This window comes from Trachypithecus francoisi, unplaced genomic scaffold (assembly GCF_009764315.1).
Source record: "Trachypithecus francoisi isolate TF-2019V2 unplaced genomic scaffold, Tfra_2.0 Lachesis_group12, whole genome shotgun sequence".
Classification (NCBI taxonomy): Eukaryota; Metazoa; Chordata; class Mammalia; order Primates; family Cercopithecidae; genus Trachypithecus; species Trachypithecus francoisi.
The window spans coordinates 29,492,547-29,514,121 of record NW_022681457.1 but is presented as its reverse complement, the minus strand read 5'-3'; the positions used below and the strand labels follow the sequence as shown (position 1 = coordinate 29,514,121).

The 21,575-nt window shown below is 42.1% G+C and overlaps 1 long non-coding RNA gene across 2 annotated transcripts; it reads right to left on the bottom strand.

Moving 5' to 3' along the window:
* Positions 1-7,193: 7,193 nt before the first annotated feature.
* On the bottom strand, positions 7,194-21,472 carry LOC117092074. 2 transcript variants are annotated; one of them, XR_004440622.1, is made up of 3 exons: positions 21,370-21,472; positions 7,436-7,520; positions 7,194-7,345 (listed from the first exon to the last, which is right to left on the bottom strand). It is a non-coding gene; the product is annotated as an uncharacterized LOC117092074 (long non-coding RNA). The 2 variants fall into 2 exon arrangements; XR_004440621.1 differs by lacking the exon at positions 21,370-21,472 and adding an exon at positions 19,819-19,873.
* Between the last annotated feature and the right edge of the window lie 103 nt (positions 21,473-21,575).

Sequence of the window (21,575 nt, the reverse complement as noted above, 5' to 3'; positions counted from 1 at the left end):
GGTGGGTTTCAGGTCAGCCCCAGCTTTTACTTTCTGTTAGGCCCCACATGGACTTCTTGTGCACGCATATCCTCTCAGTCAACCAGTGATGTGTGGAGAGCTGATCTAATTCCCAAGGTCTACCTGTTGAATTTCTGGCCACAATCCGAGGTTAGCAAAGCTGTAGGCTCTTCTTGTGTGCTTCCAATTTTCTGATTTTACTGATGATGTCCTTCACTCTAAATCAAGTCAGCACCTTCTGGCACAAGCAGATGTACCCTGGCAACACTATTGTGACAACAGATCTAGGGTTATGAGGCATCCCCAAGCAAGAACACCACAGACTCCCATTTTCCTTACCCAAAGTTCAGCAGGGTTCCATGAACAAATGTTTCCCAATTTCTTGTTGACCTCTGTCCATTTCCAGAAGACTAAAATGGCTGGTTCGGACAGTTTTCTCCAGTTGGTTTTGGGAAAAAGGATTTGTTATCTTCTCCACTCTGCATTACTGAAAGCCCTGAATGAAATTCACTTTAAAGGGCTTTGGGTTTCTCATCAATAAAATAAAACCTAATTTTATTGCACAGGACCCTAGTCCTGTGCTATTTCCACCGGATCAGGGTTTCCAAAGGTTTTGAGGAACTTGAGGAGTATAAAAGATGACAGGAATGTATTACCTAAGCTTTGGGAAAGTGCAACCTAACCTGACTCTAGCTGAAGCATATTGGAAGGACACAAGGCAGTTCAGAGACAAGACTGCCACAAGCACAAATTTAAAAGGATGTTCCTCCCTCAAATGAAAGATGGTTCCATTAGTATATTATTGCACAACCAAGCACCATACTCAGGCCACCCAGGAAAAGTAGACACCAGGCAGGTAGCTACCTTACCTGTAAAAGAAGAGAAGGGGAGGGAAAAGAAGTTAATGGATTAAAGGAGGGGCAAGAGAATGATGGCTGTTATTTCATAAATCAAATGTATCTTTAAAATTGGCATCCCAAATATATGTGTCCCACTCATAAGAAAGTAAAACTAAAGCCTCTTGCCTGGACACACACTCTTAGTTTTCTAGGCCATACAAAGAAAGTCTGCAAGGGCCCTGGCAGGCAGAGTTACAGGTGCTCTGTAGAAATGAGGTCTTGCTATACACACTTGTGCCCACATTCCTGGCTGCTTATCCACGTCCTATACTGGAACATACACACTGTTGACAGAGGCACACTCCATGCCCCCAGTCCTATTCCCTAGGCAAAGGGACTGTGTCTAGATAGGTTTCTGAGTGTATCTGAGAGCATTGGATGACAGAAACAACCTCATGGAATTCTTGGGGTTACACAGGAACAAAACCAGGTTGTGAGAGCATGGTCATCAACAAGTGTGCATGCAGGTCTCCGAAGTGAATGTATATTCCTGAATGCTGGTGCAGCCTAACTTCATCAGGAACTCTCCTCTACTGCTTCCAGATGCAGCCAGAAATCCCAGACTCTCCATTATCCACCGCCCCTCCCACCCCCATTCTCACAGGAGTTAATATAGATCTACAGCGTGAATGTTTTCTTTCTCTTTAGACATGGTGCCCTTAAGCAGCACACAGCCTGTACAATTACACAAAGGAAGGCTGGAAAACCAGAATGTTAAAAGCTCAAGAAGAAGAGTAGCTCCAAAGATCCAGTAAGTGGAGCACCATCACCATGATAAATGAATTTCAACCATATTGAATCACTTCATTGTTCCATTCAAGATACAAATTCCAGAGAGAAAGCATTTGATTGGTCCATCTTGGGTCACATGCCCATACTTTGCCCAGGGCATGGCAAGGCCCCTTGATTAACACCCACTTCACACTGTGTCAAATCAAGAGGCACAGTTTCCCAGAACAAAATTATGGTGCTATTCCCAGAAAAGAGAACACATACTGAGCAGGCAATAACAACAGATGGCCAACACAAAAAATTAATTAGGGATCAGATTTTCTTTACTGTAGGAGTAGGACTTCTCAGAGCCTTCAATTAGCAAATCTTATTTTCTGAATCCTTCATAGGAGATCAAATATAGAGCATGTCTCAATTATATTACAAGAAACCATTTTTTGACAGAGTATTTAAAGAAGCTAATGAGTTTCCCAAAAAACACTTTTAGGAAAATTAAATCCTTTTCAGTTTTCCACTGAATTGGCCTTTACAACTTTTTCTCTTGGTTTTGAGCATTTGTGTGGTTAAGTTGTTCAATGATGCATAACTTATGATATGTTATGTTTCTTTCAGTATAATCGAGCAATTTTACCATAGAAATTGCGCTATTCAATTTTGTTAAGAAAAAGCTCCCTTTTCCTAAGATAGTAATATATCCAGATTTACAAAATATTTCAAGGCGTGGATCAGACAAAACAAGCATTCAAAAGCGCAATTATAAAATAAGAAAAAGGTGAACTGTGTTCCAAAATGAGATGAATACAAACAATTTATCAATTTTACTGTTTCAAGTGATTGGACAAGAGCATTAAAATGCATTTAAAAATTTCTATTACCATAAAAACTCATAGAGTGACATTTATTTATAGGAAGTAAAATAACAGAATGCTGCATGTAAAATAGGTAGTCTGTTAGCCCCAAAGCTAGAGCCATTTGGGAAAGAGTTCCCAGAAATTAATTAAGAGGATACACTGAAATCAACCAGACATGGGTTGAAATCCAGGACCCATGCTAAAGTAGCTACGTGATCTTGAGCAAATTACAAGCTCTCTTCTGTTATCTTATTGCTAAAATAAGAACAATGACACCTACTTTAGAGGCTGGCTAACCAGTGCACTCTTCAATTATTAACTACTGTCTTACTATTTATAAAGTTTGGAGCAAATTAAAAATACAAATTGTCCCCTTAGCATAGCCTCCTCGCCATCTAGCATAGCTAATGAAACGAGTGTGTGACAGTAAAGGGGCAGGGATCTGGGTCCACCACAGAGGGACATCAACTTAGAGGCAGGGAGGCATAGAAACGGAAATAACTGAGCAAGTCACAGGCCTCAAGCTTGTGTATCAGTCTATATAGGCAGTTATAGGATCATGATGAAAAGAAGAAACTTTTCAGTCGCTTTGGGTTCTCATTATCACTCCGTCACCCACTAACTAGCTTTGTGATCTAAGAAAAGGTACCTATCCTCTCTTTGCTTCAGTTTCATCATTTTTAAAAGTTGCTTAATACAGTCTATCTCACTGGATAGCTGAATCAAGTGTGGTCATATGTGTTGTGTGTTTATCTCAATGCGTGGTACATAAATGCTCAGCCAATGCTAGCTAGTAATCCTATTACTAGTAGGACTAGCAGTATTGATAATAGTAGTGGAGTTGCCAGGCTTTGGTTCAGGAATAAAATGCCTGTCTCAACATGATTAATGGTTAAAAAGGAAAATAAGAGTTATTCTATATAGCTTGGGTTAGCCAGGCAGCCACTCAGGACAAGGCCAAGATACAGACAGAAGCAAGGTACCTGGGGGAGACCAAGTGATAATAGCAGGGTAGAAACACAGCAACTCAAACTGGGACACGTAATCAGGTTTTAACTAGCATCAAGTATGACATGATGCAGTTGGGCTAAACTTGCTGACATAGAGAGCAAGGTGGCTCAGCTGTTGGTAGAGCACTCTGGGAAAGGCAGACAGGCACCTCATAAGCACAGAAAAGGCACGATAACTCCTTATGTATGCAGAGGTCATTCATTCAGTAGTCTCTCTCACAGAGTAAGTAAACAAAAAGGGTTTCTGAACAATCTTTGTCATAAAGCCCACGAAACAAAACGCACATCTTTTACTCAAAAGTAGTTTTTCATCTCTTCATTCAGCTCCTGTTTACTGGTATTTTACTTACAATTTCAATGAGCATTTGTATCTGGTTTCCTAGCCCAGGACAGATTTAGGGAGAAATGAGAAACTTCTAGTGGCAGGAATCTGGTCAGCAAGGCAAACACTATAAAATTATTAAAACATAGAAACAAGTCTTATAAAGCATAGTGGTCTTGTGCCATTTCACGCAAGGGCAAATTGTTTTAGATGCCTCATAAACCAAGAAAGTACATTATAATACTAGATGTTCATAATGATAGTTTTGAGTCTTTTCATCTTAATAAATAGTATCACCAATCACCAGTGGATCAAGCCAAACATCCAGAAGTCACTATCTTTGCCTTATCCTACGTATCTAATCCATCAACTAGTCTTGATGGTCATAAAGCTAAAATATGTTCTGGATCTGTCTGTACACTTCTTGCCACCATCATTGTCATAGCCCAAGCCACTGTAGTCACTTGCCCAGATCACAGCAATAACCTCCTAGCTGGCCTCCTCAATAATCCATTCACCTTGCAGAAGCCAAAGTGAGCTTTTAGAGACAAACACTGTATATGTCAATTCCCTGATTTAAAGCTCTAGGAGCTTTCTACCATCTCAAGAGGGAAATCCAGACCTGTATGATCAAACAACTGCTTTCCTGGATGTTTATGCACTCCTCCATCCAGCCACATTCTCCTCTCTGTTCCCTGAATATGCCAAGATCACAGCTGCCGGAGACTCTCTGCATTTGTTCTTCTCTCTTCCTGGCATGTTCTTCCTCCGGATCTTCACAGACACCAGATCAAATGTCACCTCCTCCCACAGGTCTCTCTGATCACCCAGTCCAAAGTAGCTGCCCCATCCTTCTATCACTTCGCCTGGTCTGATGTTTTGGATAACATCTAACACTCCCCAGATATTTCCTGTTTATTTCATTGAGCATGATCTCTCTCCCATACTGGAATGTGGTCTTGTCTCTCTCATTTGCCCTTGTGTCCCCAGTACCTAGAATAGTGCAAGGCACCTAATAAATACTTAATAAGTATTTGTGAAATGATATAAATGAATAAATCTGCCTCAATTTGTTTTTTAAAAAAATAAATAATCTTCAAACCTTAACCATTATGACTGAACGCACATAATAATGTGCATGTGCAGCCCCCTCATCACTAGTCAGGTCCTACTGATGGCTGAGAACCTCTACTATGCCCGATGACAAGAGGTGTGAGTGTTTTCTCCCAGGAGGGCAGCATGATGGAGAAGGGCTTCGACAGAGGTGAATCTAGGGGGTGTGTACAGAACAGATCAGAGGGGGACAAGCAACAGCCAAGTGGTCAGTTAGAGTCCTGTTTTATCTATCCAGGTGGAAAGTGATGAAGCCTGAATTAGTGGCAGGAAAATGAAGGAACAGATGCAAGGATCATTGTGATGGAAGAAATAATAGGGTTAGAGGCTGATTAGATTTACCCGGAAGCCACAAGAGTGAAGGAGCTCTGGGAGCTCAAAACCTGGCAATGATCTTCTCCTACTTATATGAAGTCTGCTTCCTATAAATGACACCCTGAGTGATTTAATAAAGGAATACAGATTCATTAACTGAGATAGCAGTATGTTCCTCTTTATTTTCCTTACATAATACTTATGAAAATCGTGCATTCTTTTAAAGACTAGGAAGATTTATTTGCTATCAATAAACATATCACTTAAAAATGTTTAAGTAATTATATCCATATACTATATGAATACAATTATTTTGAATGAATTCAACGAAAAACAACAGTTTGGTCTTTTTAGTTCTTTTAACACTTTGATAACTTGACTGAATTTCTCACTTTACCTTTACTTGGTGTGGTGCATTCATTTTCTATTGTGGCTGTAACATTACCACAAACTTAGCAGCTTAAACACAGTTCTGCAGGTGAGAAGTCTGGCCCATGTCTTCTGGGCTAGCACCAAGGTGTAGGCAGGGCTGCTTTCCTTGCTGGAAGCTCGAGGGGAGAATTCATCTCCTGGCTTTTTCCAGCTTCTAGAGGTCACCTACATTCCACGGCTCCTGGCCCCTTCCTCCATCTTCAGAGCCAGCAACTTTGGAGGACACTTATAATTATAATTAGATTGGACCCACCCAGAGAATCCAGGTTAATCTCCCATCTCAAGATTCCTAACTTAATAATACTGGCAAAGTCCCTTTGGGCCACATAAGGTAACACATTCATAGGTTCTGGTCGTTGGGGCAAGGACATCTTTGGAAGGCCATTATTCTGCCTGCCACATTTGTTATCATATAGTTATTGTTTTATCTATAAGAAGTAATTTTTTCAATGTTGTCTGATCCTGTGTCATACAGCTGGATTCTCTAGTAGCTACCCACATGAGAGGAAGAGGCAAATGAAAATCTTGATCAATTTCATTTCCAATTTTTCAGAAAGATATTTTAGTTCATTTGTGTAGACCTCCACCTTGTCCTAGAAAAAATTTAAGAACCCTTAAAGGTCCTTAAGAATTTGATAAGGATGATATGTCTGGTACAGAGATAGCAGCTTCCTCCTCTTTTTTTCTTTTCATCTGGACTGTCTTCCAACTACAGAGCCTAATGGTTCACAGCACAGGCTCTGGTGCAGGGAACGACTCACGCTTGGCTCTGTCACCTACTAGCTGTGTCTTTGCACACGTTACCTAATTTCTCTGTGACTCTGACTCCTCATCCATAAAATGGGAGTTAATTCACACAACCAATAGTTACTGAGCACTTACTATGTGGGCGTATCATTCTAAGCACTGAGGATTCAGTCAGGACTCACAAGTACAAAATCACTGGTTGTTAAGAAACCCCTCATCCTCACCCCTTACTTCACATCTGCCCCAACCTTTGCCCCAGGACTCTGGACTTCCCACAATCTAGCAACCAAAGGCAGGGTGCCTGGTTCAGCAGGGGCTCTCAGGAAGCCTGTCCCACTGCTACTGCCTGCATCTATAGCACCCGTGCAATAGAACTGTTCAATGTGTTTTCATATGACCCGCGAATGCAGCAGTGAAAAAGAGACAGGTGAAAATCCCTTTTGGATCCTGGTAGAGAAACAGACAGTGAACAATAAAGAGGGTAATAAGGGCTATGTAGAAAAATCAATCAGGGGAGGGGAAGCATAAACGTCAAGTTTAAATAAGGCAATCAGAGAAGGCTCACTAAGAGGAAGAAGGATGATGGCCCTTATCTCGATCACTAAGGGGCTACAATTCTAGGGGGTGATGAATCTACGAGGCAGATATTTGGTACCCACTGAGTTGTAAAATTCCAGCTGAACCCTTTTCTTACACACACACACACACGTACATGCACACACATTGTAACCAGTAGGTACTGTTGTATGAATTCAGAGCACAGATATGGCCATATCTCGTTTATTTTTTACTTGAGTACTCAAATATCCTCATGCCCTATTAGCAAAAGTGGCATCTTGGGTTATCTTCAACTCTAACGAGTCCAACCATCTCCCTGGAGCTTACACAAGGCAACGATGTTCAGACCTGTCCCTCAACACCAAGCTGAAAGAGAAGAAGTTCGATGGATCCAGGGCTGCATGTCTTTTGCCTGGTGTCCTTGTGGATTGTGGGGGACTAGTTGTGTCCGCTCACCTCTTCACCTGGATTCTGAAGTTGCAAGTCTTTCAGATGATACTCTTGTTCTCAGAAATTCTTCCCTTCATTCTTTTCACTGTATCTGGAAGGGATACTGATATGAATGAAGAATTGTGTCGGAACCAGCCCTCCCTCACACATTTTAAGGTTTTGATCCCATGTCATCAGCCTAGATATCCGTACCTTGAGGTTGATTTTTATTTTAGGAACCTCACAGGCCTTCCTTGCCCTGGTTTTAAACGGAGCCCTTCAACCTTTCTCAGAAGCTTTACCTAACCAGACCTCAGGAAACAGTTTGGAATGTTGGTCCCTTGTCTCAAAATGTCTGGGGGTCTTATGCAAATCAACTGCCATCTTCCTGCAGATCAGTTTCCCAAGTTCCCCTAATCCACAAAAGTCAGACATACCCCAAATCCAGAATAATGGGTACCTATAGCCCTGTATTAAATGACTAAAGACCACTCAAGAAACAGCACAGCAGAGAGAAGACAAGCCTCTCTTGATTACACACATATCCAGACATTCCTAACTGAAAAGCAAAGGCTGTGGACAAAATCAGATAATGCAGTGTGAGCTATTTGTATCTGACACATTTTCATTTGATCTGTCTAAACATTATAATATATCTCATTAATTTCCTCTTTGTCTAATTTAGGTAAGCCCTCGAAGGCTTGAATAATTAAGATGTGCAGACAGTAGAACCAATAGTATAACTCTCTTTAAATATAGTGGTTACCAACAAAGCTTTCAGAAAGACATTTAGATATAAAAACTCCATCACTCTCTCCTCAGTTAAAAATGTTTATTGGCCAGGCGCAGTGGCTCACGCCTGTAATCCCAGCACTTTGGGAGGCCAAGGCAGGTGGATCACGCGGTGAGGAGATCGAGATCATCCGAATACAGTGAAACCCCATCTCTACTAAAGATAAAAAATTAGCCAGACGTGGTGGAGGACGCCAGTAGTCCCAGCTACTCGGGAGGCTAAGGCAGGAGAATGGCTTGAACCGGGAGGCGAAGCTTGCAGTGAGCCGAGATTGCGCCACTGCACTCCAGCCTGGGTGACAGAGCAAGACTCCGTCTCAAAATAAACAAATAAATAAAAATGTTTATTAATGCACACTGCTAGCAGATAGAACCCTAAAGATCGCCCATCATAAGAAGAGAGTACTGCTACTGTGGGAAAGCAATCCACAAAGTCCAAAGAAATCAACCTGTTTCCTCCCTTGTGCTGAAAAGAGGTGATAGCAGGATGCACTGTTTACTCTTAATTGTGCACAACAGCATAGAGATGTAATAATTTAAAGCACATGATTTCAAAAGCTGGGAGAAACACATTTCGCTCATCAGAGTTATTTAATCAGTTGTGAAACAACACTTTGGAAAGAGGCTGATCCCTGGCCAACAATATCCATGGCCAACTTAAATGTATATATCGGTCTTCGTGGGTCTTTTAGTCTGGAGCTTATTGAAAAATCTCAGCTTCCTTTCAGAGAGAGAACTGATTCAGATTTAGCTTTTTTGATCTCTGAACCATGTATGCCTAAGCCAGGGATAGCAGATTTTCATCTAAAGGGCCAACCTTGATCTATAATAAATTCTACATCTATATTCAGCTGACAGTCAAAAGTAATATCTACTTGGGCATGGGAGGAGTATGAACAGGATGAGGAGCTCTGCTCTTTTGCTTCAGTATACCCAGGGCTTCGAACAGTGCTCAGCCCACAGAAGGCACTCTGTAAAAAGGCATGTTGAATGAATGAATTACCCTATCATCTCCAGCTTATATCTTTGAAAAAGCACAGTGTTGTAGAAAGCACACTAAAAACTAGAAGATGCTTGTTCCAGGGCTACCGTAACTACATGAGGAAGTCTCCTACCACTGCATCTCAGTTTTCCCCTCTGTAAACTGAATACAGCAACATCCACCTCAGCTGATTGGTCAGTAGCTGAAATAATGTTCTCCACAAAAAGCAACCCAGCACCACGTATCTTTCTGGAGTTTGATCCATCAGTTCACATTTTGCCATCAGCTTCTCAGAATTAATCTGCCTTTTTCAGCCTGTCTGACCCTCAGGACCTTTCTAAAGACAGGTTTGATGAGTTTTCAGGTGCAGCCCCCTCCTGGAAGCCAGCATCAGGATGGAGAAAGACAATCAGAATGCCAGAAAAGGTAGTTTGCAATGAATAGACTCATCAGTGATGAAATTGTTAACTCCTGAGCAAAATTACACAGCGAACTTTACAATAACATAATAAAAGGAGAACATGAAAAATCTAAGTGCTATACAGTGACATTTAGCTACAAAAGAAGAGGTTTCCAGGGGTATCTCCTTGACAACCAAAGGCAGAGTGGAGGAAGTGTAACCTTCCATAGCCTCTTTCTGTCAAAACAAACTATGACTTCATTACATCTGTTCTAAGCGGAGGCCTCTCTGTGTTCGATAAAAAAAAAACAAAACACTTATTTATTCATTAGAATAGATTTCCTGCTCAATTTAAATGACTCAGAAATGAAAATTCTGGGGACGCAGGAAAATCGCATTCAAACTATTTGGGATAGCATTGCAGCTTTGCAAGGATCAGGCCCCATCTCTCTCTCATTCCTTTTCTTTCACTCAAATTTCACCACAGGCTTTGTATCCTCTTGGAATAAAATCTAAAAGCCTTGCAATGCTGACAAGGCCTACCTGTTCTGGCCTGGCTAGCCTCCCCACCACATACACATTTGCTACTGTGTTGCCCCCATTCACTCCACTGTAGAAATACTATTCTTTAAACCTGCCAAACACAACACCCCATCCAGACCCTTGCATCTGCCGTGCCCTGGCCCTGGAACACTTTCCACTGGAAGATTCAAAAGACTCTGACTCACTTCTTTCAGAACAACAACCCTGTTGACGTGTTAACTTAGCAAAAAGGACTTTCTTGGCCCTTCCACTTGAATGAGAAGCTCACACCCCAACACTCTTGGTTCTTTAACCCTTTTAACATTTTTCTTCTTTGCTTTTATACCATCTGATAGTTTTTCCATAGGCATATATACATACGTATTCCTATGTATATATGCAAACATTTATTTGCTTATGGCTTATCTCCTCTTATTAGAATGTAAGCCTTGTAAGGTAGAAACATCGTTTTTATTTCACTACTCTATCCCCAGTGCCTAGAGCAGTACCTGGTGTATACTCAAATATTCATAGAATGGATGAGCTAACCCCTCTTCCCAGCCTACCCTTTCATGGTATTCAGGCACTCTTCCTCACATACATCATGCATTGCACCTCCATGCTCACTGCTGTTCCTCCCCCTGAAATACTTTTTCCCTTATTTCTGGATCCCAGAGTAATTTCTCTTTTATTTGTTTGTTTTGAGACAGGGTCTTGCTCTGTCACCCAGGCTGGCATGCAGTGGTGCCATCATAGCTTACTTCAGCCTTTAACTTCTGAGCTCAAGCGATCCTCCCACCTCAGCCTCCAGAGTAGATAAGACTACAGGTGTGCATTACCATGCTGGCTAATTTTAAAAAATGTAGAGTTGGGGGTCTTGCTACATTGCCCAGGCTGCCAAGAGGGATTTCTGTCCAGCACACACAAGAGCTGAACTGATTGGGAGGAATGGACAGGAGGTAGGAAGGTGGGAACTTTCCAGACAAAGACTGCAGCAGAAAACAGTTATAATGGTGAACACAGGGAGAATTGGAAGAATAATTTCCCATGGAGAAGGAGAAGGGAAAGAGTCACGGGGGAGACACCAAGCAACCATCTCCACCAAACCCAGCCTCGTGGCCCAGACCTGCATTTCAGAGTCTGCAGGGTCGCCATCATCTAGAACCTAGTCCTCCCTCCTCTCCTTTCTTCTCACATCTCCATCCATCCAAACCTTTCTTACCAAGATCAACATAAATGCCTACCCTGTGGCTTCCCCATTCAGCCCTTCAGAGTCATGTACCCCTGCAGCTTTAGTGAGGGCCTCCACTCAGTGTTTATGAAACCCTACTCTGTATTTGAGAAAGGTTTGTGGGGTTTTCCTACTTATTTTTTTCTCCAACTAAATAGTAAACTCCTTGAAAAGCAAAGATGTACAGACTTTTGAAATATGTTTAAATTTTGACTTCAATACTGACTACCATATTTCATGGAATCTAAGCTAATATAAGACACATTATTTTATATACCACTAAAAACAGAAAAATACTTCCACTTGATTGTAAGACACTGCCAATTGTAAAAAGCATCCTGATTTCAGAGATCTGAGAACGTGAAAAGTGAGCATAGAAGAACTGATGGAAGACATGTGGCCTTAGACACGTGGTAAGCCTCTCTGAACTTTAGACTCGCCCTTCATGAAATGCAAACCATACTTTTTCATTCATTCAGCAAATGTGTATTGAGTGCTTAGGTGTTGGGAACTTTTTAAGTTGAAAGGAATAGGAACTGGCTCTGGTTAATGTAAGCAAAAGAGGATTTACTGGAAGGATATTGGGAGCTCAGAGAAACAGGGGCTGGAGCAGCAGGCTTGGTGATGGCAGGAAGCAGGGGAGCACTGAGGCCTGGGAAATGGAAACCATGGCAACAGCTCTCACCAGGAGAGCTCTGGTGAGGACAGAGATGCTGGGATTCAACTCGTCCTCTTGTCCATGGGTAATTCAGGAGCCTCTGATGGACACAGCCTGCCCCTGGTGTAGGGGTCTGGGGCGGCACCTGCTCGCTTTGGCTTCCACAGTAGGAGGCAAACACAGAATTTGCCATCCCATCAAGACCACACACAACAGAAGAGTGGAAATTCCCCAAAGTGATTTGGAACATTAGAAAGGTGAGAAAGGGAAATGGACAACATGTGGTCAAAACAGAAACCAAAAGAGATAAATTGCATAACATATTCCTAATATGTGCCAGCCACTATGCCCCCAAACAGTCATGGTCCCTGTTCTCATAGGGGTTACTGTTACTATCCAGTGAAAGAGGCAAACAAGAAAGAAAGAGAAAGGAAGGGAAGGAGAGGGGAGGGGAGGGGAGGGGAGGGAAGGGAAGGGAAGAGGGGAGGGGAGGGAAGGGAAGAGGGAAAGGAAGGGAAGGGAAGGGAAGAGGAAGGGAAGGGAAGAGGGAAGGGAAGAGAGAAAGGCAGAGAGAAGGGAAGAGGGAAGGGAAAAGGGAAGGGAAGAGGGAAGGGAAGAGAGAAGGGCAGAGGGAAGGGAAGAGGGAAGGGAAAAGGGAAGGAAAGAGGGAAGGGAAAAGGGAAGGGAAGAGGGAAGGGAAGAGGGAAGGGAAGAGAGAAGGGAAGGGGGAAGGGAAGAGGGAAGGGAAGAGGGAAGGGAAGAGGGAAGGGAAGAGGGAAGGGAAGAGGGAAGGGAAGAGGGAAGGGAAGAGGGAAGGGAAGAGGGAAGGGAAGGGAAGGGAAAAATTCAGATACTGTCAATGGAGAAAAGACTGCTATGGGATAGAATAACTGGGGCTGCTTGGCTAAATCCAGTTGCTCATTTTCAGTCCTCATTTTACATAAACCATCAACAGCTTTTGACACAGTTGATCACTCCCTCTCTGAGAAACACTCTCTTCACGCAGCTCTGGGGAAATCAAGTCCTCGTGGTTTCTCCTCCTTCACCAGTTGTTGCTTCTCTTTGATGCATCCTCCCTTCATTTCCCCACCCTTAAGTCCCAGAGGACCCCAGGGCTCAGCCCTCAGACTCCCACTTTATCTATACTCGTTCCCTTGGTGAGTACCTCCAATCTCAAGGTTTTAAATAATGTCGGCATACTGGAGATGGCCAACTTTATTTATCTAGCCAGAACCCCTACACTGAACCCCAGACTCGTGTATCCAACTGAAGTCTCAACATCTCCATGGAGATGTCTAACTTAAAGTTCAAACTTATGTCTAAATCTACTCCTCCACTTTCCTCTACCAAACCTGCCTGACCCATATAGTCTTCTCATTCAGGAAAAAGCAACTCCATCCTTCCAGAAACCTTGGTGTCACCTTTCACTCCTGTCTTTCTCTCACCTCTTTCAGCTAATCCACCAGCAAACCCTATGGGCTCGAGATGTAATCACCTCTCACACCTCCACCACTGTCCCGCTGTTCCAAGCCATCCTCATCTCTTCTGGACTAGTGCAATAGCCTCCTAATTGATCTCCCTGCTTCTACCCTTGCCCTCTATATTCTAACTTCAACACAACACCTTGAGTGATGCTTAGATATCTAGATCAGATCATGTACCCCTCCTCAAAATCTATGATGGCCCCAAAGACCTCAACCTTCCTCCTAACCTCTCCAAATCTTATTTCCTGGCTGTCTCATTCATTCACTCTGCTCTCGTATGTTTCTTCCTCTAAGTTTTTGCAACTGTCCTTGCCTGTTCCCAGAATGCTCTTTCATCAAGCTATCCACAGAGCTTCCTCTCTCACCTTTTTCAGGTCTTTACCAAAATACCATCATCTCAATCAGGCAATCCCTCACTACTATATTTATTTATTTATTTTTTTTTTTTTTTTTTTTTTTTGAGACGGAGTCTCGCTCTGTCGCCCAGGCTGGAGTGCAGTGGCGCGATCTCGGCTCACTGCAAGCTCCGCCTCCCGGGTTCACGCCATTCTCCTGCCTCAGCCTCCTGAGTAGCTGGGACTACAGGCGCCCGCCACCGCGCCCGGCTAATTTTTTGTATTTTTAGTAGAGACGGGGTTTCACCATGGTCTCGATCTCCTGACCTTGTGATCCGCCCGCCTCGGCCTCCCAAAGTGCTGGGATTACAGGCGTGAGCCACCGCGCCCGGCCTACTACTATATTTAAATTAGCAACAATACCACCTCCAAACACACACTCACACACAATCCCCTTTCCAGTTCCCGTTTTATTTTCTCCATGCCACTCATCACTATCTGATATATTACATATTTTATCTATGTGTGTGTTCCCCACTAAAACATAAACTGCATGAGGGCAGGGATTTCCTTCACTACTTACAACACTGCCTTGCACATATTAATAGTATGCTCTCAGTACAAATTTGTTGAATGAGCCAAGTTGCCTGACATTTCTGAGCATCAGTCGAAGAAAATGTGGGAAACAACGCTGCCTACAATATAAAATTTACATAAAAGGTCAATGAAATAGTGTGCCTTATAAACTGGGCTACACTGTGCACACGTGAGGAAGAATGACAACCTGCTTTTCACATGACCACATTTTAGCACCCTGCTCTCTTAGCAATCTCTCACATAGACCGAAAATATGAACATTTGTTTTGCTACTTGCAATACAGGTGAAAGACCAAAAAAACTGTTTCCTTCCCTCTATGATAAAGGTACATTTCCTATCCATTTCTCACCACACCCTTATTACCCTCCGCTTGCAAGCCCCCACATGAAATAGAAAGCCCCCACTGAAAAGCAATGCTATTAGATAATAACAGTATTAATTAGGCCATACACGGTGGCTCATGCCTGTAATCCCAGCACTTTGGGAAGCCAAGGCATGAGGATCCTTAAGCCCAGGAGTTGGACACCAGCCTGGGCAATGCAGGGAGATCTTGTCTCTAAAAAAAAAAAAAAAAAAAGAAAAGAAAAGAAAAGAAAAAATTAGCCAGGTATGGTGGCATGTACCTGTGGTTCCAGCTACGCGAGAGACTGAGACAGGAGGATCACTTCAGACCAGGTAGGTCAAGGCAGCACTGGGCCATGACTGTGCCACTGCACTTGAGCCTTGGTGACAGAGCAGACCCTGTCACTATATATATATATATATATATATATATATATATACACACACACACACACACACGCGCGCGCGCACACATATACACACACACACACACAAACACATATATATAGATATAGTGTTAACTGGTAACATTTCTGAAAACCTATTTTCAAAGCACCCAAATATTTTAGACTTTTATAAAAGAAAGTGAAGTATCTGGTGGCCTGAGCTAGTAGGAAACAGGGAAGAAGATAAATACAGTGGGGATAGCTGGCTGGCTTTGCTGTATAAATAGTCCCTGTGGCTGAATCACAGGCACTAGCATCAAGTCAACTTCTTCCCTAGGTAAATTTGTGCTATATTCATACTGTGTGAAGCTCCAAACAAAACAGCACTTGGACCTATCCTACCTGGAAGGCTGGGAATATATGATCCTAACAGATAGCAACTGTACATGTTCCAATAGATGAGGAAAAGCTACTAAATAGAGAGTAATTTAATTCATTGCAGTGTATTAGGAGGGGGTGATTTTCCAGCATCCACATTCCATTCAGGAGCTTCCTCGCTCTCCATCTTCATGGCTTGCCTGTCCAATCAGAGAAGTCAATTGCAGAAAGACTCCATCTTGTGTCAATGCAGTTGGGAGGAAGGATTACCAAGGAGGAGCACCTTCCAGGAGCCAAGTACTAAGAGAACCTGAAAGGGAGTCAGTCATCTTGCCATGACTCATGTGCTTCACTTATTAGATCATGCCTGGCAGGCTGCCCACAACTAAGGCTGGCAAAGAATAGAGTCTTGGAGCAGGGAAAGTGGGGATAAGGGTCACTGTGGAAATAATAATAAGAGCCACCATGTATTAAGTGCTTACTTTGTCCCAGGACTGCTAGACACATTATAGGCATGCATTATCTAAGTTCACACTCACACCCCAATGAAGTTGGTACTAATACATATACAACATTCTATAGATGAAGAAAGAGGCTCAGAGAGGTTATCTAAGGCTTCCAACTCAGGTGCTTGCACTAAGAACCTTCAGGATTAAGGGGCTCTTCATGATATGAAGCATAAGTCCTAGATAGTACATGCACACTGAAACACATGAGCCTTCTTGTAAGAGGCCACAGAAGGATCTTTCTCATAAAACTGCCTCCACCTATGCACATTAATAGAAGAACTCAGCAGGATGGGCTGCACTTTCAGTGATTTTGACTGGACTCTGGTTGCGTGCCCCTCAAGAATCCACCTCAATGTAGCTAAGAAGGTATGACTTCTAAATCTGGGCTTTTTTAAAGAAATGTTGCCATCTGGTGGACACCCAGCCAGTACTTTTAACAAATATTCATGAGCAATTTTAAAAATAAAGGAAAGGGTGATGTATGTTGAACTTGAGTTGTCTCTTTTAGCCTCAGCTATTTCAGCCTCAGCTGTAGGACTCTTGTTTGTACTATGTAATTAAATAGGGTTTATTTGTATTGTAGACATGCATCAGGCTTCAGAATTTATGTTCACCTAAAAATATGACTGTCATCCACTTCCAACCTCTCCATACAAACCAAGTCCTCCTCTTGTTTCCACCATCTTGCTAAAGTCACCTCCATCAACCAGGTTTTTCAATCAAGGAACCTGCGAGTCATTCTTGATACTTTCATCTTCCTCTCCCTCCTCTCCCGTACAGCTTCTCATCATGTCCCGTCAATTCTATCTCCAAAATACACCTCAGAACTATCCACTTCTCTGTCCATCCCCCGGTACCATCTCTTGCTTGGACTAATACAATTTCTCTGTTTCTGGTCTGGGCCCTACCCACATTGCTAAACTCACCTCATCTCACTCTTCCACTGCTACTCTACATTCCAGCTACACTACCCTTCTTTGGGTTTCTACAACATCCCAAGCTCTTTCCTGCCCCAGGACCTTCACACGTGCTGCTCTCTTGGGCTGAGTTAGTTCCTCTTGCTCCCACTGCACTTGAATATTAACTACTCATTTTTCAGGTACAATTTGAAAATTCTTGACTCTCAAAGTAAATTGAGTCTCCATTATTCTTTTTTTATGACATTTGGTTTTCCGTTTGGTTGCTTTTTCTTTCAGGGCACATACTTTTTGTATTTGTTTTATATACATACATGTATCTATTTTTTCTAAGTTTTCTAACTCCTGACCCACTTCAAGATTATTAAGTTCCATGAGGAAAAGAGCCATATCTGTTCAATTTACCTTTGTATCCCTGGTGCCTAGCACAGAGTGTTATATGCAGGGTTTTTTTTTTTTTTTAAGGTAGAAAGTCCTAGAAATCATGCTATGAACAATATTACTACTATTATGAATAATACTACTACTACCCTCTACACTCTTTTAACACGCGGTTTATTAAAAATCCTTGTTGACATTTCACCAGAGATGTACAGATAGAAAATGCACATGAGAAGATGTTCAACATTATTAGGGAAATACAAATTTAAAACATGATGAGAAACTATTGCACTTCTGTCAGAATGGCTAAAATAAAAAATAATGACAACAACACATGCTGAGGAGGATGCAGAGAAACTACATCATTCACAAATTACTGATGGGAATGTAAAATGTTTCAGCAATGCTGCAAAACTGTTGGCAATGTCTTTGAAACTCAACATGCAACTACCATACCTAGTAATGTACTCATATACATTTATCCCAGAGAAATTAAGACTTACATTCATACAAAAACCTGTACACAAATGTTTATGGCAGCTCTGTTGATAACAGTCAAAAAACAGAAATAGTCCATATATCATTCAGTGAGTGAATGGTTAAACAAACTTTAGTGCATCCATCCCATGGAATACTACTCAACAATAAAAAAGGAATCAACTGTTGGTACACACAACAACTCGGATAAATCTCCAGAGAATTGTGTAGAGTGAAAAAAAAAGCCTGTTTCCCAAAGGTTACATAATGTATTACTCCATTTTTATAACAACTTTTGAAGAGACAAAATTATAGAAATGAAGAACAGATTACTGATCGCCAGAGGTTCATGACATGGTGGAAAGGAGTGTGATTATAAAAGGAAACATTAGGAATACTTGTAATGATGTAAATGTTTTATATATTGACTATATTAACATTAATGTCCTGTTCATAATATTATACTATAGCTTTGCAAAAGTCACCATTGGGGAAAACCAGGAAAAGAGCACATGAGATCTTTTAATATTATTTCTCACAATTGTGTGCTGTAAGATAAAATTTTTTTAACTCAATAAAAATTTCAATTAAAAAATCTTTTAATGCTTTGGTGGTGACAAAAAGAAAAAAGAGCCAAGTGGCTCATGACTGTAATTCCAGCACTTTGGGAGGCCAAGGTGGGAGGATAGCTTGAAGCCAGGAGTTCAAGATCAACCTGGGCAACACAGTGAGAACTTGTCGCCATTTAAAAAAAAAAAAAATTTCAAAGAGGCTTCCATACATGGTGTCCCTGTCTTAGCGGTATGAGGTGCCATTTGTGGCATCTTGTCCTCTCTGTGAGGGGTACCATAGCACACTCCAGTCCCTAGAAATTTCACTGCAATGGCAGGCTCCTGAAGTTTTTTGGAGTTTATTTCCCACCTTCTGGCCCTCTCTGTTGTATCAAAAGAGCTTAAGTTATTTGCACTTCCTACAGAAATTCACTGTATTAATGGGAGGAATGATTTGACAAACTGTCTTTTTTCTTACCTACGTGCTTCTATCACTCATATCTCCACATGCTAAAACAGTGTCCATCTCCAACATTGGCAGTAGCATGAGCCATACACCCTCACAACATCCAGACATAGTGGCCTTTTCTATTGAGGACACAGGAAAGAGATGTGGAAAAACATTTCCCCTAAAGTGTGAGCAGTGTTAGTCATGAAAGCACATGTTTATGAATGCAGGTTGTACTAGGCCAGGACTGAGCATTAGATTCAAGTGAAAGAGGTCCTTGTACATTCCTTAAGACATTTACAAAAGGTTTCTCCACTCATTCATCTTGATTAGTGGGCTCTGTAATGCATATGGCCCACGCTAAAGAGCCATGATAGAGAAGACCTCTTTTTCCTGAGTCTAAGCTCAGTACTATCTGGCAGGAAACAGATCATTAATTTGATGAAAATTTAATAGTGGCTATTTACAAAGATTGGGCAGTGTTGAGGGAAACCAACAAATAATAACGTAGTATCTAGAAGCTAGCAAGAAGGGGAACCATTACCACCCTAGGCCTAAAGAGGTAAGGGGTATAACAGGTTACCAGAAGAGGGGGAGTTTGGCTGTGTGGAGATGGCCATCTGACAGGAGCTATGGATTTCACTGGGGAGATGCAGTGAACCCACTGACACTCAGCTGGGAAGAAATTAGGGCAATAAATATCCCAATCTCTTATTCTTTCTTTGATTTCCCTCCACTGGCCAAACCCTGCCAGAAGCTAGAGGACAAGGGAGCCCACTGGTGAAGTCCATGCTGGTCAGGCTGCTGGGGCACAGAACAGGATCTAGTAAGGAAAACAAGATATAGAGCACAATTTCTTTAAATTCTAGAAATAACTAAATAAATAACTCAAATCCCTAAACCTCTGTGACAGCAAGAAATCCAACCACCCTTCTAAAAAAGTACTTCCTTCCAAAAAAAAGGATTCCTGAAGAAGACAGCCTTCCTGATAAAGATACACATCTTTTGTTAGCTCTTACCACGTTGCACTCAAGATAGCTTCTCTATCCAGGTTTGCTGGTCTCTTCTTACCGTCTCATAACTGCTGCTATAGGCTATTAGTTACTGTCTTGACTTGCACTGTCTTGTCTTGTCTTGTACTGTCTTGTACTGGTACACTGTATTGGTATCTCAACTACAGACTCAACTTTTCCTTTCCTTCCCTTAGTCACTAGCCTGATGCTGGACTGTAGTGATTAGCCAGCCTCACTAAAGACATGAGGATATCCTGAGGTAATTATGATGCAGTGCATGAATACCACTCAAAACCCAGTGTTAGACATTTCTGCTCCTGGTATCCATAGACCAATCCCTGGTAACAGTCAGGGCCTCCTTAGCTGTCACTGATTTGGACATCAGTACTGGACCCACTTCCCTAAGATCAAAGTGTTCCCTTCAATTCCCTCTCTCCTCAGAGTCTTTGTCCTTCCCTAACATTGCATCTTTGGCACTACCTTCATACCACTCACAGGAAAATAAGACTCAGTTAACTTCAGAATAATCTCTCTACCCAAGAAGAGTATCTTTTAAATTTTACCATCCTTTGCAGTTTTACTAAACTGGGCATCTTGTCTCAAGCAGTCCTCTCTAATCTAGGCCCTAATTCTTGCTCTATGTAAAAACAAAAGACCACTTGTATGTTTTACAAATAAGAACAGTTTTTTGCTCCAAAATCATGTCAACAAATCTCCTAGATGAGTGTTTTTCAAACTGAGGGTCCTGACTCACTAGTGGGTCAAGTAACCCTGAGTGGGTTGCAATCAGCATTAATTTAAAAGATAAAATAGAAGAAAAAACATCAGACTGCATTTTAAACAGAAAAAAATAGGCTGTGTGCAGTGGCTCACTCCTGTAATTCCAACACTTTGGGAGGCTGAGGTGGGTGGATAACAAGGTCAGGAGATTGAGACCATCCTGGCAAACACAGTGAAACCCTTTCTCTACTGAAATACAAAAAATTAGCCAGGCGTGGTGGCACGTGCCTGTAATCCCAGCTGCTCGGGAGGCTGAGGCAGGGGAACTGCTTGAACCCGGGAGGCAGAGGTTGCAGTGAGCTGAGATTGCGCCACTGCACTCCAGCCTGGCAACAGAGCAAGACTCCATCTCAAAAATAAATAAATAAATAATAAATAAATAAATAGAAAAAATAATTCAATAGTAAAAAAAAAAAAAAAAGTTGTTTTGAATTTAGGATACAGAACTGGCCATAAGCAATGTTTAAATTTTTATCTAAACAGAAATGTTAAGAAGGGAACCTATTTTTTCTTCTCACATTTCCACCTTAACCCATAGAAAAAAGAACACTTCCACCCAGCTTCTAGGAGAGAGAACATTCCTGCCCATACTTCTAGAGACCACCTCACAGATCCCCAAGAAGGAAGCAAGAGGATGCCAATCCCAGTGGATGGCACCTGGTTCACATTGGATCACTTCCTGATGGCTGCCTTGTCTGTGTCCTGTGTCCTCTCCTACGACATGTGCCCATGTGTAGTGGGCCCATCTCTACATCCTGTTCCCCATGAGAATCTCACCTGGACACAAGCTGTCTCCTTGAGGGAAGCCTAGCAATACTTGTGCTCTCTGCCCAGCTTTCTGGTCTGCAGTGGTGTGGGTGAGGCAAGCCAGCCTTTCTCTACTGCACAGCTGGTTAGGTCAGTGGATTAGAACCTGCTGTGCAGGCCTAACCATTCTAGACTCGGCCAGTCCCCACTCAAGGGAGTAGAAAACTCCATGTTGG